Source organism: Eubalaena glacialis, chromosome 3 (assembly GCF_028564815.1).
Source record: "Eubalaena glacialis isolate mEubGla1 chromosome 3, mEubGla1.1.hap2.+ XY, whole genome shotgun sequence".
In the NCBI taxonomy this organism is placed as follows: domain Eukaryota; kingdom Metazoa; phylum Chordata; class Mammalia; order Artiodactyla; family Balaenidae; genus Eubalaena; species Eubalaena glacialis.
Window position 1 is genome coordinate 44,062,387 of NC_083718.1, and position 14,697 is coordinate 44,077,083.

A 14,697-nucleotide genomic window follows, 5' to 3' on the forward strand; every position below is an offset into this window, starting at 1 on the left:
AGCCAGTGGGTGTGAGAAGAAGGACTGCGTGTGTGGGGGTTAGTACCTCTCATCTCTGAAGATAACCTGCCTCAGGTCTTTGCTATGACATTAGGAAGCCATTCCGAAAACAGCGTGTGCCTAGGAGGAGGTCTGAGTGGCCTTTAAGCACACCCAACAAAGAGCTGTACAAATTCCTCATGGAGACAAGTCACCTCAAGTAAACGAGATTCCAAATCTGCCCTTGAGAAAGAGAAAACCAAATTTATATCCTCTGTCTGAGGATCCTGCTGGGTGCCCACGCCCTCACCTTACTCTTGTTTCCTACTCTTTTGGCCTCAGAAGCCAGCCCCCTCTTCGTTTCCTGGCGTCCCAGCGTCCCTCTTCCCCAGTGCATTGCTGGATCCTTCTCCAGGCCTGGACCTGGCCAGCCTCTGAACCAGGCAGTGCAGATGCTGTGGCCTCTGTGGCCAGTTAGAGCCAGTGCCTGGTGCCAGCGACCTGCCCATGTTCCTGGAGAGCCCGTGTCTCCTGGAGCACAGGAGAGCTCCTGCCTTAATCTCTCAGGCTGAGCCCCGGGAGCACACCTGTAACAGTCCTTCACATGCCTTCCATTATCTCATGGAAGCATCCAAAAACAGTCCTTCAGGGTGGGGAGAGTTATCCCCAGGTAGCCAGCGAAGAAGTGAGGCCAGGAAGGTTAGGTAAACTGCCCTGGATTACCCAGTCGCTTAGTGATAGAGGTGGGATTCAAATCTGGGTTGGATTCTAAGGCTCCTGCTTTCCCCACCGGCACCATTTCTCTATGCATAGCCGAGCTCTCTCCCCAGCCCCCTTTCCCTGCAAGCTTGTCTGTGCCCAGACCCCTGGCCCTGAGGGCATCCTCTGATGGAGGGTCTTGATCACCAGAGTCTGTGATGAAGTTTCATTTATTCCTCCACTCAACAGATATTTATTGAGTATCCACTATACGCAAGGTGTTGTACTGGGCTGTTGTGTTACTTTCTGGTTGCCTGAATCTGCCTACGGCTGGGCCAGCTGACCTCCAAAGATCACTGGCTGCCAGAGCTTGCTCTGTCCTCAGGGCACCATGGCAGAGCTGCCTGTGGCTGACTCAGACCAGCCCCAGTGGCGCAGCGGAAACTCTTTCCATTTCCCCTGTGCACTAATGGCCCACTCGTGCCTTGCTTCTTTTCCTTTTCTGCCAGATCTGTTTGCAGTCTGGGCCTGGCATGGTCACATCTGAGCCTGTTCCAGTTATGACAACGTAGCTAGTCACTGCTGTCACCAAAGTAAGGTGGTCAGAGGATGGGAAAGAAATGAAACAGCTCTTAGATCCATCTGATTCTTGATAAACAATATGGTGAAAGTGGAGATTAAAGAAGAATATATTTTGTCGGGGAGGAGCTGCCAATAATCACACTATCTCCCCTGGGTGCGGGAGGCGGGGTGAGGGTTCCTAGGCAGGTGCCACGGAGGTATAAGAAACGGAGACTTGCAGGGGTAAAATGACCAAGTTCACACACTGTCATTGCGTTTTTTCCTACTTGTAAAAGTCATACATGTTCACTGTGGAAAATTGGAAAATACCAAATAGTATAAAGAAAAAAATAAAAAGACTCTACGCTACTATTACCCAGAGATGATAACCACTGTTAACATTCTGTTTACCTCTAGATTTTTTTCTATGCATGTATATGGGTTTAGTCCGTACATACTGTTTTGTATTCATCTTTTATCACTTAACATTATTTGATACCATTTCCCCCTTGACACCAAGTGTTTTATAAAAACGTCATTTTCTGTGGCTGCACAATATTCCGTTATACGGACATGCCATAATTGGTTCGACCTCCACTCTTGGCTATTTGGGTTGTTCCACCCTTCCATTAAATAATACTGAGATGAACATCTTTGTACATAAGTATTTGTGCCCATACCTGATTTTTCCGTTGGGCAGAATTCTGAGGGACAAAGCACTTTGGCATGGTCTGTCTCTCTGCCCAGAAAGAAGGGACAGTGGGCACTAGTCACGACCAGGCTTCCTGATCAGCGGCTTTGGGGCACCCAAAAGGGGGGATGCTGAAGCAGGGGGCATAGGCACCTCAAAGCTTTGCTTCTCTTACGGTTTTTCTTTGAATGACCCCTGCTTTATTACTCAAAACTCTTTAATTCAGAAATCTGCTGAAATCAGCTCAAGCAAACAAAAGAAGTGGAGATAAGAATGTCGGGCAGGAACTTAGCCAGTCCTCAGAGAGGGCCTGGGAAAGAGGAATCCGTCCAGACTTCCTCTCCTCTCCCCATCAGTCCCCGTGGGGCAGTGGGTCTTGAACTTGAGAGTGTATCAGAATCACCTGTGGGGCTCATGAAAACACTCACTGCTAGGAAGCCCATCCCCCAGTTTCTGACTGAGCAGGTCTGGGGCAGGACGGAGAACTTGCATTTCTCATGTGTTCCCAGGTAATGCTGATGCTGGGGACCATGCTTTGAGAACCATGGACCATGCTTTGAGAACCTCTGCTAGAGTACAACATGCAGGCTGGGGGCAGGGCAGACACCCTCCAAGATTGCTACCACACCCTGGTTTCTGGGTGAATTCTATGGTTTCTGGGTGAATTCTATCCTCTCCCTGTGATCCCGCCTGGTGGCACCAAAGCAAGGTTGTTACCACCTCTTGTCAGAAAGAGACCTCTCCCAAGAAAGGCCCAAGAAGAAGAGAAAGTCGCTAGGGCATTTCCCTGAGGTTATCTCCCCCTCAGGGCCTTTTCTGAAAATTGACTCAGTCAATTCTCAGGAAGTTCTCTCATAGCCAGACTTTCTTCCCTCCGGCTAATACCTGGATGCTGATCTGCGGTTAAGGTGGTCTCTCCCTCTCAAGCCACTCCCTCCAAAGGGCTCCTCTGTTCCGGTACCGGACAAGCAGGGGTTGCTAGGGAAGTCCGGGGCTGGAGCCCACCGCAAGGTGTGGCTACAGTGAGGAGGGGCCCAGCCCTGGGTTCTGGGTTGCTTGGAGGCTCACTAGACAGTGACTCCAAGAGGCAGCCCACAGGGGGAACTTACCGTCCACTGTGACGCCATAGAGGAGCTCAGGCTCTGGTGAAAACAATGAAGTGACGTTCGTGAAAGATCCTGTAAGATTATAAAGGAAGAAGAAACATTTATTGTGCTCCTACTTGTGCAGGCACAAAGTGCCTTATGTTGATCATCTAATTTAATCCTCCCTAAAAACCTATGAATGCAGAGATGGGTACCATTATTCCCAAAATACATGTGAAGAAATTGAGGCACAGAGAGCCTAGGTTACTTGCTCAAGCTCTTAAACACTACTCTATAGCTGCTTCTGGGAGAAGCCTGAAAACCAAGAAAGGGCAGAGGGGAGGAAACTAACACATATATTCTTTTACTCGATCATTATATTAATACTCTATAAAATTATCCCCATTTATAGGTGAGGAGACTGAAGCTTAGTTAAGAAGCTTCCCAAGGTCACATAATTGGTAAGTGGGGAAAGGGGCAGGCTTCAGCGTAGGTGGCATCAGAACTAAACAGTCAAGTAAGGGTTCAATGCACAGAGATGGGCAGGCTATAAATGCCTGCATGAACTCACTCTTGGGGCTTGCAAATGCATGGCACATCCTTTTAATAGATTCCTAACTGAACAATAAGGTACCACATCTGAAAATTCTGACATGTGAAAATGATTACAAAATAAATATGCATTGAAAACGCAGGATATAAAACTATTTACAATAAAATTCCAATGTACTATATCTTTTTATCTATATCTATATCTAGAGAGATATAACAGCCTGGAAGAAAATACTCCATCTTGTTAAATAGACTTTTCAGGACAGTAGGATTATGGATGATTTTTCTTTTCTTATTTTTTACTTTTTTTTCTTTGTTTTACAATGGTTTTCTGTTATTTTCAGAGCCATTAAAAGAAATCTTATTTATTTACACAGATGCAAGGGCACAGCTTCTTTCCTGACACCATCACCAGGGAGAGGATGAAAGCCTTATCCCATTCTGACGTTCTTCCTTTCCTACCTTCCTACTTCACAAGTTGATTTTCCAAGGCTTTCCATTTGTGAGCTCCTGATGTTTAATGCACCTGTGAGTGAGCATGGGTGGATGGTGTTTAATAGGATCTATTTTGAAGACCTCAGGGAGGGCTCTGATTTAGCCACACCTGGAAGCCCTGGTTTTCTCAGTGCTTTTCCCATCTAACCAGACTGTGGTGTGGTTTCCCCTGAAATCCTCAGCAGACTTCGGAGCACATAACCTTTAAGACTCATCTTGCTGTCTCTACCTCCCTCTGCCTTTAAATCATTGCCTGTGTAAAAAGCAAACCCTGAAACTCAAGTTGAAGTTCTATGATCTTTAAAAGCTTTTTAAAATCAAACCAACCTGGAACTTAGTGATGTATAATGATAAAGTTGACTCCATTTATTTTTCTTTTTATGATTTCACTCTCATACATTTCCACTTGTATTTGGAGGAGTTTAACACGTACACTAAAGTGTTATTTTAAAAATTCTAGTTCTAGGGACTTCCCTGGTGGTCTAGTGGTTAAGACTCTGTGCTTCTACTGCAGGGGGCACAGGTTCAATCCCTGGTCGGGGAACTAAGATCTTGCATGCCATGCACGGCGCAGCCAAAAAAAAGAAAAAGAAAAAGAAAAAATTCTAGATCTAAGTAAAAAGGAATCATATATAAAGATTGTCCACCAAAGATTGAAACAAAAAAGTAGCTTCAATTTAAAAACTAGTCCTTCAGTTGACTTAAAAATGAATTTAAACATTTTCCCCCTAGATTTGAAAAGTACCGCTCCTCCTCTTCTCTGAATAATTTTTTTAAAGGTCTTGGGTTCCATTTTCAAAATAAGTTCTATATTTCTAAGGGTGACACATTCCAAGTAACCAGAAACTGGCCTTGGCTTGGAAAACATCCCAGTTCTCATAAACATGCAATCACTAGTTCCTTTCAGGATGATGAATACTATTGATTGGCTCAGATCAGCTTGTGACCCAGCAGTGGTATTAGACATTGGATATAAAACATCTCCTTATGAATTTTTCATTGGCTTGTGTGTCTGGAGAACCGGGCAGCTGCTTCCCTTCCCTGAGTGCTTACTCTCCCTGCTCGCCCTCCCTCCTCCTCTCTGTGTCCCAGGGCTGACGATGCCATTCTGCAGGGCCGCATTATTGGATCAGAGCGATTAGCTGTACAGCCTGATTTTCTGAGTCAAATCCAATTTCTTTTTCAGGTACCACAGGCTTACGAGTAGTCATGTGCTTTTTGTTTTGCGATGGCATCACAGGATTACTAGCAGATGCAGTAAACTGAAGTCATTTCCCGTTAACTGTATTCCTCATGATACTAAGAGAATGTGTCACTCTGAACTTGCATCCTCGAGCATTTTTCAGGAGAAAGAGTGCTTTCAGAAGCTCAAAGAAAAGCTGACAAAAGCCAAACTCTTGAGAAGCACTGTGTCAGGCACTTTCCAATACCTTAGCTCATGATTCTCATAACAACCCCAAAAGAGGAGGAACATTATTCCCCCTTTTACACTGGTAGTAACTGAGTATCTTAGAAATACGGTAATCTCTCAGAATTCACGTGGATTTATCAAGCTCACACTGAAATAGGTGGCAAGGTGAAACCCTGGAACTCCAGACTTGATCAGGTGGCCAGAGCAAACCCAAGAGTCACCTTCTTCTAAGAGAACAAGGAAAGCTTCACTCAGAGCAAACTGTTCCCCTGCCACATCTCCATTGGTTCTTATGTTCTAGATCTGGACAGAGTGAAAGATTCAAGTTCTCATGTCTAGAAATAGGGCTGTAGTCCCATTAACATTTGTACCCAGGTGAAACTGAATTAAAGTAAGCTTCAAGCACCAATTGGGAGGAGAAAATAAACAACACAAGGTCAGCAGGTAGTCTGGAACGGGAAGGGGTAAGGTCTCCAGTGGCGACTGGGTAGGGTGGAGGGTGGAAGGCCCTCTCCCTGGTCCTGCTTTCTCTGTAAAGCATGGAGAGAGAGCCTGTGAGAAACCTGTAACACACAGTGAGTGAGAGCTCTGAGTCCCTACACTACAGCTGACTCTTGCCAAATATTTTGTGGTACACTTAACTTAAAAGGAGGAAGAAAAAAAGTAGAGGAATCAGAAAATGCCCCATTGTAAATGAAAGTGAGAATTCTTCCTGGCTTTAGCCTCTGCTAAGGGAATCTAGATGCTACTCAGGAACAGACACCACTTTTCACAAAATTTATGGTTTTGGTTCATCTCATTGACAGCAACCTGCCTACCTGAGCCATGAGCCCATAGCTGCCAGAAACAATGATGCCAAAAGAAATCTTTCTGTATCTCCAGGGTGTGCATCACCATAGCACAACTGCACCATTTGCTTCTGAGTCTTGGATACAAAAATTTTTTTCTTATCTTATCTTTTAATTTCAAAAAATCATTTCATTTTATTTTGTTTTTCTTTTTCTTTTTTTTGTTTGTTTTATTATTTTGGGTTCTTGTCTTAGATCATTCAGTGACTTGCTGGGTGACCTTGAGTAAATCCCGCCTTCTCTGTGGTCCTCTGTGAAGGGGCTCAGTTGGAAGGACCGTGATTGATTAGTTATGTCTGCCACGGGTGCTGCATTAGAAAGTGGTGATATAAGTGTTACATATTAGCCTTTCCTGAACTGGGTGATCTTAGGTTCCTAATTCTCTGTTGGGGAGTAGATGGAGATAAGCCTCTGTAGACTGGGGTCAGAGGAGCAGTTAGTCATGGCCTGGAGCTCAGTGTAATCCTGAGGTGAAACAAGGCTGTTCTCACAGCCTCAGAAAAGTATGCTCTAACCCATTCCATTTTAGAAAAGCTGAGTGGGTGACTAACCTTTATTGCTTCCCTTCTCTCACCTGCCCCCTCCCCCCCCCGTTATTTCTCTCTCCATAATCCCCTTCGGCATACCCTGGGGGGCTCTAGTGTCAATGTAGGCCTGAGGGAGGAGGTTCAGCAGACATCGGGGGAATCTGTATTAGTTTTCTATAGCTGTGTAACAACATAACTGCAGACTTAGCAGCAACCAACCACGCATGTATTATCTCACAGTTTCTGTGAGTCAGGAGTCAGGACATGGCTTGACTTGGTTCTCTGCTTATGGTATCACAGGCTACAGCCAAGGTGTCAGCCAGGGCTGGGCTCTCATCTGAAGGTTTGACTGGAGAGGGATCTGCTTCTCCGACCACTCATGTGGTTGCAGACAGCCATTCCTTGCAGTTATAGAACTGAGAGCTTTAGTTTTTTTGCAAGCTGTTGGCTCAGGAGGACCCTCAGCTCCTCCTGAGGGTTTACCCACCATTCCTGCAACGTGCCATTCCAGCCAGCAAGGGAGAGACTCCAGCCAGATGGGCTCTACAGTCTTATGTGATACAAATTTTTGGGTAAAACTGAAGACCAAAAACACACATCCGCCTAGCTAGTCCCTTCTCCAGAGCTGAGATGATTATGCTGAGATGCCTAAGAAGACTATGTTGTTTTTGCTCCTGGACATTAGGCCTTTTCCTAGATCCACCCCTTGAGTTTATACACTAAAAATCCCATATGACCCCAGAGAAATCCCAAAAGTTAGTTATCTGATCCATACTGAATAGAAATGTCATGCTGTGGATTCTTCAAAACTCATTAACCTGGCACCTTCATTGGAATGGTTGTGATTTTCTAGACAGCAGCTGTTAGCACATCCATTTCACAGATATTAAAGACTGATTGGATGACAGGATTCTTTGCCACTCTTCACTGAATATCTCATACTAATTACACAGTTTCCAAGCCTTCAGAACTTCCCTGAAAATTTGTGTTTATTGGTAAACTTTTAATCAAACAAGATGTGCAAAGTATTGCATTAAGCTCAAGGATGTCATTCTGGAATATCACAGGTGAAAGAACTCCCGTGAGTCCTCTAAATTACTGCCTAGACCCACAGTCCTCAGTCACAGTGGACATCTCTGCTTCTCATTTATCCTGAGGAAACAGGGCCTGTGGTAGAACATTATACAGTCACTTCCTTACAACCATGCTCTCCTGAATTTTGGAAGCCTCGTGTCCCTGTATTTTAGACTTATCTTAGTGGAGTAAACAAGCTAGTAGTGCCCCTCGAGAGAGTTCACTAGTTAACACCCAGCCCTTAATGTCTTTTAAACTTGGAAGGGATCTTAGCAGCCACTTTGCTTAACCCTAATATTAAAAATGAAATGGCTCTTAAGAAAAGGGTCTGATATCAAGTGGTATTAAGAAGGATAAAGTTCAACCAACTTCTTTGAATCACGTGGGTCTTCAAGGAGCACTGTCTTGGTCTCATGACAAAGATGACAAAAGATAACAGGGCATCTGGGGAGGCTGTTGTACCCTCCTTGCAGTTTGTGGGTAAAAGAGTGGGTGGATTCTGATGACTATGGTGAGCTCTTCCTTCTTCCTATTCCAAAAAGGTGAATGGCCAAGCACTGCCTCATCTTGGGAGGGACTTTCACGTGAAAATCATAGATTGTGAACATGTATTTATTTTTTATTTTGGCAGAAAATGTTTTTCATAACCAGTGGTGTGACTATGACAAAGAAGAATAGTTCTGCTTTCAACTCAGAGAAACAGTGGGGGAGAGACAAAAACAAGCAGAAAAGAAACATTTTCTTCAGGCTTTAAGGAAGGGTAGCTATTCACGGTCAATGAATACCTTTCAGGATCACCTTTGTAATCTCATGCGCCTTTAAACCCTCCACATCCACTGAGGTCAGGAGGGGATTTCACTGGCCCACAGGAAGGCAGTCCTTGTGCTTGTGTTGTCTTCAAGTGGGTCCCACAGGTTGAAAGTTGCCTTCTCTTCCCCCCTCTGACTCATTAAAGCCAACCTTCAAATTCAGTTTAGGGACACCTCTCCCTGTTCCAGCCCTTCACTATTCCAGGTTAGAAGCTATTAGTAGACTCATCCCACCATGAAGCAGAGACCATACTCGCCCTCCAGACTCATCCCTTAACCAGATCCCAGAGCCTGGCACAGAACACGGGGTCAGTGACGTTAAGGAACCAAGCTGATTACTTCTGGCTCTGCTCTTTGTATGGTTCTTTGCTGCTTCATATGTAGTTTCTCTCAACCTGCTATCTCCTTATATTTACACTTCTGCGTCTTCTTCCACGGAACCCAGGCCATGCTGCTGCTCCAGGAGGTCAGCAGCAACTATTTGCTGGCAACAGACTATATCACGGGACTTTATAGACAGATAGATGCTAAACAGCACTGGTGTGTAGTTTGAAAATTTGGGCAAGTTATTCACTTAATGGTGGGGCATCTACAAAGAAACTAGTCAAACACCTCTATCTTTTCTCTCTCCTCCCTCCCTTTCCCACCAAATTTCTTGAGAGAGTAATCTTTACTCCCTTTATCTCATACCTTGTCCATTCAAATCTGATTTTGTTTCCTACACTCCCTCCACACATATGCAGATGCTGAAATGCTCACTCTAACTGCCAGATGTAACAGCTTTTCTTGAATTCTATCCTCACTAATCTTCCTAATGAATTTGATGCAGCTGTGAACTACTCTCTTGAAAATTTTCTTCCTTTGTGGAGCAATTGGAATACAGTTTGCCTCCCAACTCTAACTTACTTCTATCTCCTCAGTTGGCTCCTCTTTTGCCTCATTTGAAACACGGGTATGTCCCAAGATTTGTCCTCAACTCAGTTTCTCTTCCTTTTGTATACCTCCTTTCTGGTGGTCTCAAATACTCCTACTGTTTCAATTACCATCTCTATGCAGATAGTCCCAGATCTTTACCCCTAGTCCAACTTATTTACAGAGTTCTATCTTCATATTTTCAACCATCTACTGGATTGCATCATCTAGATAATTCTCCTAGTCTTTCAAATGCATCAGTTTAAAAGTTTACAAATCATCTCCCCCAAACCAGCCCCTTCTCCTAAATTCCCTATTAATATTTGTGAAAGAAAACATGCCACTAACATTGAAATAAGTTCAAAACTGAATACTTCTGCACTCCTCCATCTCTCTCAATCCCATACCTAATGAAGTGACATTCATTAAGGACACACCTCTAATGAGGCAACATCTCTAAGGAGGTGGCATTCATTGAATGCCAGACTCTGGGGGGTGTAGTGTGGAAAAAATAAAGAAGAGAGAGAAAGAGAGAGAGAGAGAGAGAGGCAATTGGTCTTACCCCTGAGAACTTACAAAGGGAGGACAGAAAAGCATTCATTTGATGAATTTTTAGTGAATACCTATTAAAAGCCAGGCACTGTTCTGGGTGCCAAAGTCCTTCAGTATCACCTCTGCAGTGTCTCTCAGGTCTACTCCAGACTAATTCAGGTCTGGTTAGAACTTCCAGATCAATATTTTTTAAATGGGAAAAATGGGCTTCTTGCCTTTAGTATTATATTTTTTTCTACTGGTAATTATCATGTTAGCTGTTAGTTTAAAGTAGATACTTTAAAGAAGTATTTGTCTATCTTAAATCATGTCTAACTTTTCCTTTATACGTTAAAATTTTATTTGTTCTTTTATCTTTCCAAAGCTTCCTAACAGACCCTCCATCCTCTGTCTCTTCATGCTTCGATTCAACCCATATGCTGCCATCAGACAAATATTCCTATAACAGAGCTGTAAGGTTGCTTCCTTATTTGGAAATGTTTGAAGGCTCAAAAATTATAATCTAAACTCTGCAATTAGGAATGCAAGACCCCCATCCTGAGACCTGAACTCCAATCTCTCCTTCTGGTCTTACCTGCCAGTTGCCTTTCCTGTCGGCCTGTGCTCCAGCCAAACAGGAGTGCTCAGTGTTCACAAACACGTCCTATACTTTCTCTTCTTACCCAAAGTCATGCCCTCCACTTGGAATGCCATCTGGTCTATCTCTATTCACTGAAAGCCTTCCTTCCTCTTTCAAGATTCAGCTTAATTGCTTTATCATTATAAAGGTTTGTGCCTTATTCCTCCTAATGGCTTGCACAGATGGCAATGATTGAGTTCTAATCATAATTATGGTAAGTCCACCCACTGTTCCACATACAACTTGCAAAGGGACCTTCTCATTACAGATGCTGAATAAGTACTTACTAAATAAATGTTACCAGAAGAAATTTTCTAGTAGTTTCACATGTGTACATTATTTCTTTCCAACATGATTATAAAGTCTTCAAGAACAGGGACCATGTTTTCTTCCTTTACCTTTATTTTCTACATAGTTCTTGGTACAGAACTATAAATAGAGTAGAAGTATAAATGTTAGCAGAATGAACAAGTGATAAGTTATGCTTTTTCATAGGAAACACAATATTATATTAAAATCCACAGTCATATTCTGCAGTCTAAGATTAATGCCATGTTTGGACACTAGGAAAAGAAAAAAACTGTAGCTAGTCTAGTAATATCTATAACATTCTTTAGCTATTTTTTTCCTTCATGTTTCCTAAATAACTATTTCTGCTTATAATTGCTTAACTGTACCTCACTGAACTCCATTATTAGTCCTTTTAAAAAATTATCTTAAGTTTTCCTGGTAGATAATTGTTATCTATAAAGATAATTTTGTCTCTACTTTAAAATAGTTATATCATTTATTTCTTTTTCTTACCTTTCTAACTGATTGGAACTTCCATATCAATATTTTACAAATGAAAAAGAATGGGCCTTTTGCTTTCAGTGGGTTTTTTTCTACAAATAATATTCAGGTTACCTGTTGATTTAAATTAGATATTTTTATTTTAATAAGTCTTGGGACTTTCCTGGTAGTCCAGTGGTTAGGACTCCATGCTTCCACTGCAGGAGGCATGAGTTCCATCCCTAGTCAGGGAACTAAGATCCCGCAAGCTGCGACCAAAAAAAGAAGTCTTTATCTATCCTAAATCACAGTATCTAATCTTTCCTTTTTAAAGTTTTATTTGTGTTCTTATCTGATTGCTCTCTCAGACTGAGCGATATAATTTCAGTGAAGTGAAGATGTGACAACTGTTTAGTGATATGACCAATCACAGACAGCCATGCCAGACAACTGACATCATCAGTCATTTGGCCTATATTTACTGATAAAATTATCAAGAGAACCGAGGAACGTACTTTAGCCTTTGTGCAATTGAGTCATGAACTCTCCGGGATAAAGGTCACAAAATATGAAAAAGCTGGTGAATTCTTCTATCCTTTCATTCATTCATTCAACAAATATTTATTGAGTGCTGCTATGTGCCAGACACTATTCCAGGGCTGAGCTATAGGAACGAACAAGACAAACTCCCTATTCTCACAGGCTTTCATTTTAGAGAAGGTAAACTGTAAGCTAACAAATAAGTGAGCAAAATCTTTTCAGACATTCATAAGAGCTGTAAAGATAATAACATAAGGCAATGCACTAGAGAGTGACTGATAGGGATGGGTTATTTCAGCCAAGGTGGTCAGGGAAGGCTTCTCCAAGGAAGTATTTTGAACAGAGATTTAAGGAACCAGCTATGTAAAGATCATAGGGAGAGCACTGCAGGCAGAGGAAACAGCGAATGCAAAGGCTCTAAGGTGAGAAGGATCTTGGCATTTTACAAGAACAAAGAGAAGGCTGACCAGCAGTGAATGGAAGAAGAACTATAGGATATGTGTTGGAGTGGGAGGAAGACCAGATGATGGTGAAGAAACACGGAAATCATTTTTAAGGACAAGGATAATAATACATTTGCTAAAATGAAACATTTAGAAGTTTACAGGGAATTCCCTGGTGGCACAGTGGTTAAGAATCCACCTGCCAATGCAGGGGACACGGGTTCGAGCCCTGCTCCGGGAAGATCCCACATGCCATGGAGCAACTAAGCCCATGCGCCACAACTACTGAGCCCACATGCCACAACTACTGAGCCCGTGAGCCACAACTACTGAAGCCTGTGCGCCTAGAGCCCGTGCTCCACAACAAGAGAAGCCACCGCAATGAGAAGCCCACACACTGCAACGAAGAGTAGCCCCCGCTCGCCGCCAGCTAGAGAAGCCCGCGCACAGCAACGAAGACCCAATACAGCCAAAAATAAATAAATAAAAATAAATAAATTTATTAAAAAAAAAGATTTACAATGCAAATTATAAACACTTATACAACTAACTCAAATCTCAAATAGGAAATAAGCCTAAATAAGGCAAACAAGCTCTCTACTACATTCTGTTCCACATCAACATTCTCATTTACTTGTGTTTTCTCACTCTGAAAGGCAACAAAGATCTTGGAACGATAAACACGTATTCCTGGGAACAAAATTTTCTTATGCAACAGATTATGAGCCAAGATCTTTTTGGCAGTTTAGGGAGTCCAGAGAGACACATCATCCCAACCAATTAGCCATGGGCTCTCCAAAGCTGAGGAATCACATCATCCATACTAGCTGCAACCTTCATAGTAAGTTAAACAAAACCACACGACTTAGTTCCTTTCTTTGTACTCTTATTTGAAGAGGAAAAACCAGCAAATGAAACACTTTCTATACCCACTAAAGTTATCCAAAAATAAAGTATGTAACAAATGGGTCTGGGTGACTCAGGGGGATCATTCTCCATGTGTCTTGATTTAGATTATGGGGCTATTTTTGATTTGTCATAACTGACTGGCTCTTGTGGTCTCAGACCAGGGCCAGTACACTGGTCAAAGCAGTGCTTTGTCACAGCACAGAAGCTTGTGGTAAAAAGTCTGGTAACCTTCTGTCCCTTTGTGAAAGAACTTTGAATCCTAGTTGTGGCTAGATCCTGCTGCAATGGCCTCCAAAGAGCCGCTCAAGTCTTTGTTATACTGGAGTTTTAAAATTTCATATAGAATACAGCAGAAACTAACACAATGTAAAGCAATTATACTCCAATAAAGATGTTTAAAAAAAAAAAGAAAAAAAAAATTTCATATAGAGATCATGTTTTTGGAAACACCAGCTGAGCAGTGAGATCTTTTGGGTCGTAATGGTTTCATGGTGATTAGAATCAGAAAGCAGCAGGGGCAGGCCCCTCTACGCAAATACCGCAGTAGGTCATCTCTCCTTAGCACAGGGTTTGGAACAGCGTGACCCCTCAATAAATGTCCTCTGGTTATGTTTGTATTTTACACTTATTTGGCCCCCAAATGATTCTTTGGAAGTCTCTGGAGCAGCTCTCAGAGACCAGTCCACAGAATTAGGCCAGTTCATTTTCATTGGTCTCCAACAAAATCAGAAAAAGATTTAGGGTTATCACTTATCATTTCTTGTTAATCGCCTTTACTCTGATGTTTTTGTCCGACCTACCTGGTTTTTCTTAAAGTTCACATTTCTTCTATTAGTAAAGAATGTTAGTATATGGTAGTAGTTGCTGTTTTAAATGTCCTTACTTGGCAAATTAGATGGTGGCATCTCGATGCCCATCCCCCCAATTTTTTGAAAATTTACTGAGCCCTGAACCCTAAATCCGGGAACCCCTAGTCTGGATGTTTACTGCCTCTAGTTGTCTGGCCTTTCTGGTCCCTACTATGGTATTTGGGATGGATAAATGTTCACTCTGTAGACTCTTCACCAATTTATATCCTTCTTCTATGTAATGTCTTATAACTGAAAGCTGGAGACCTTCAAGGGAGGGAAGGTGTAAGGAAAAAGGAATAAAATTAGCTATTAATATCACTAGTATTTATATTAGTATTATGGAGGGGCAGAAAATAAGGCCAAATATAT

General features: G+C 42.5%; 1 long non-coding RNA gene and 1 other non-coding gene across 2 annotated transcripts in view; one reads left to right on the top strand and one right to left on the bottom strand.

Moving 5' to 3' along the window:
• LOC133087882 (uncharacterized) overlaps nucleotides 1–14,697 on the bottom strand; it is a 55,700-nt gene that overhangs the window by 3,924 nt on the left and 37,079 nt on the right. The window contains exon 2 of the long non-coding RNA XR_009700464.1: nucleotides 3,040–3,108. This is a non-coding gene — a long non-coding RNA (uncharacterized LOC133087882). The remainder of the gene's footprint in view (nucleotides 1–3,039; nucleotides 3,109–14,697) is intronic.
• Nucleotides 4,534–4,606, top strand: TRNAR-UCU (transfer RNA arginine (anticodon UCU)). Its single transcript has one exon. It is a non-coding gene; the product is annotated as a tRNA-Arg (tRNA).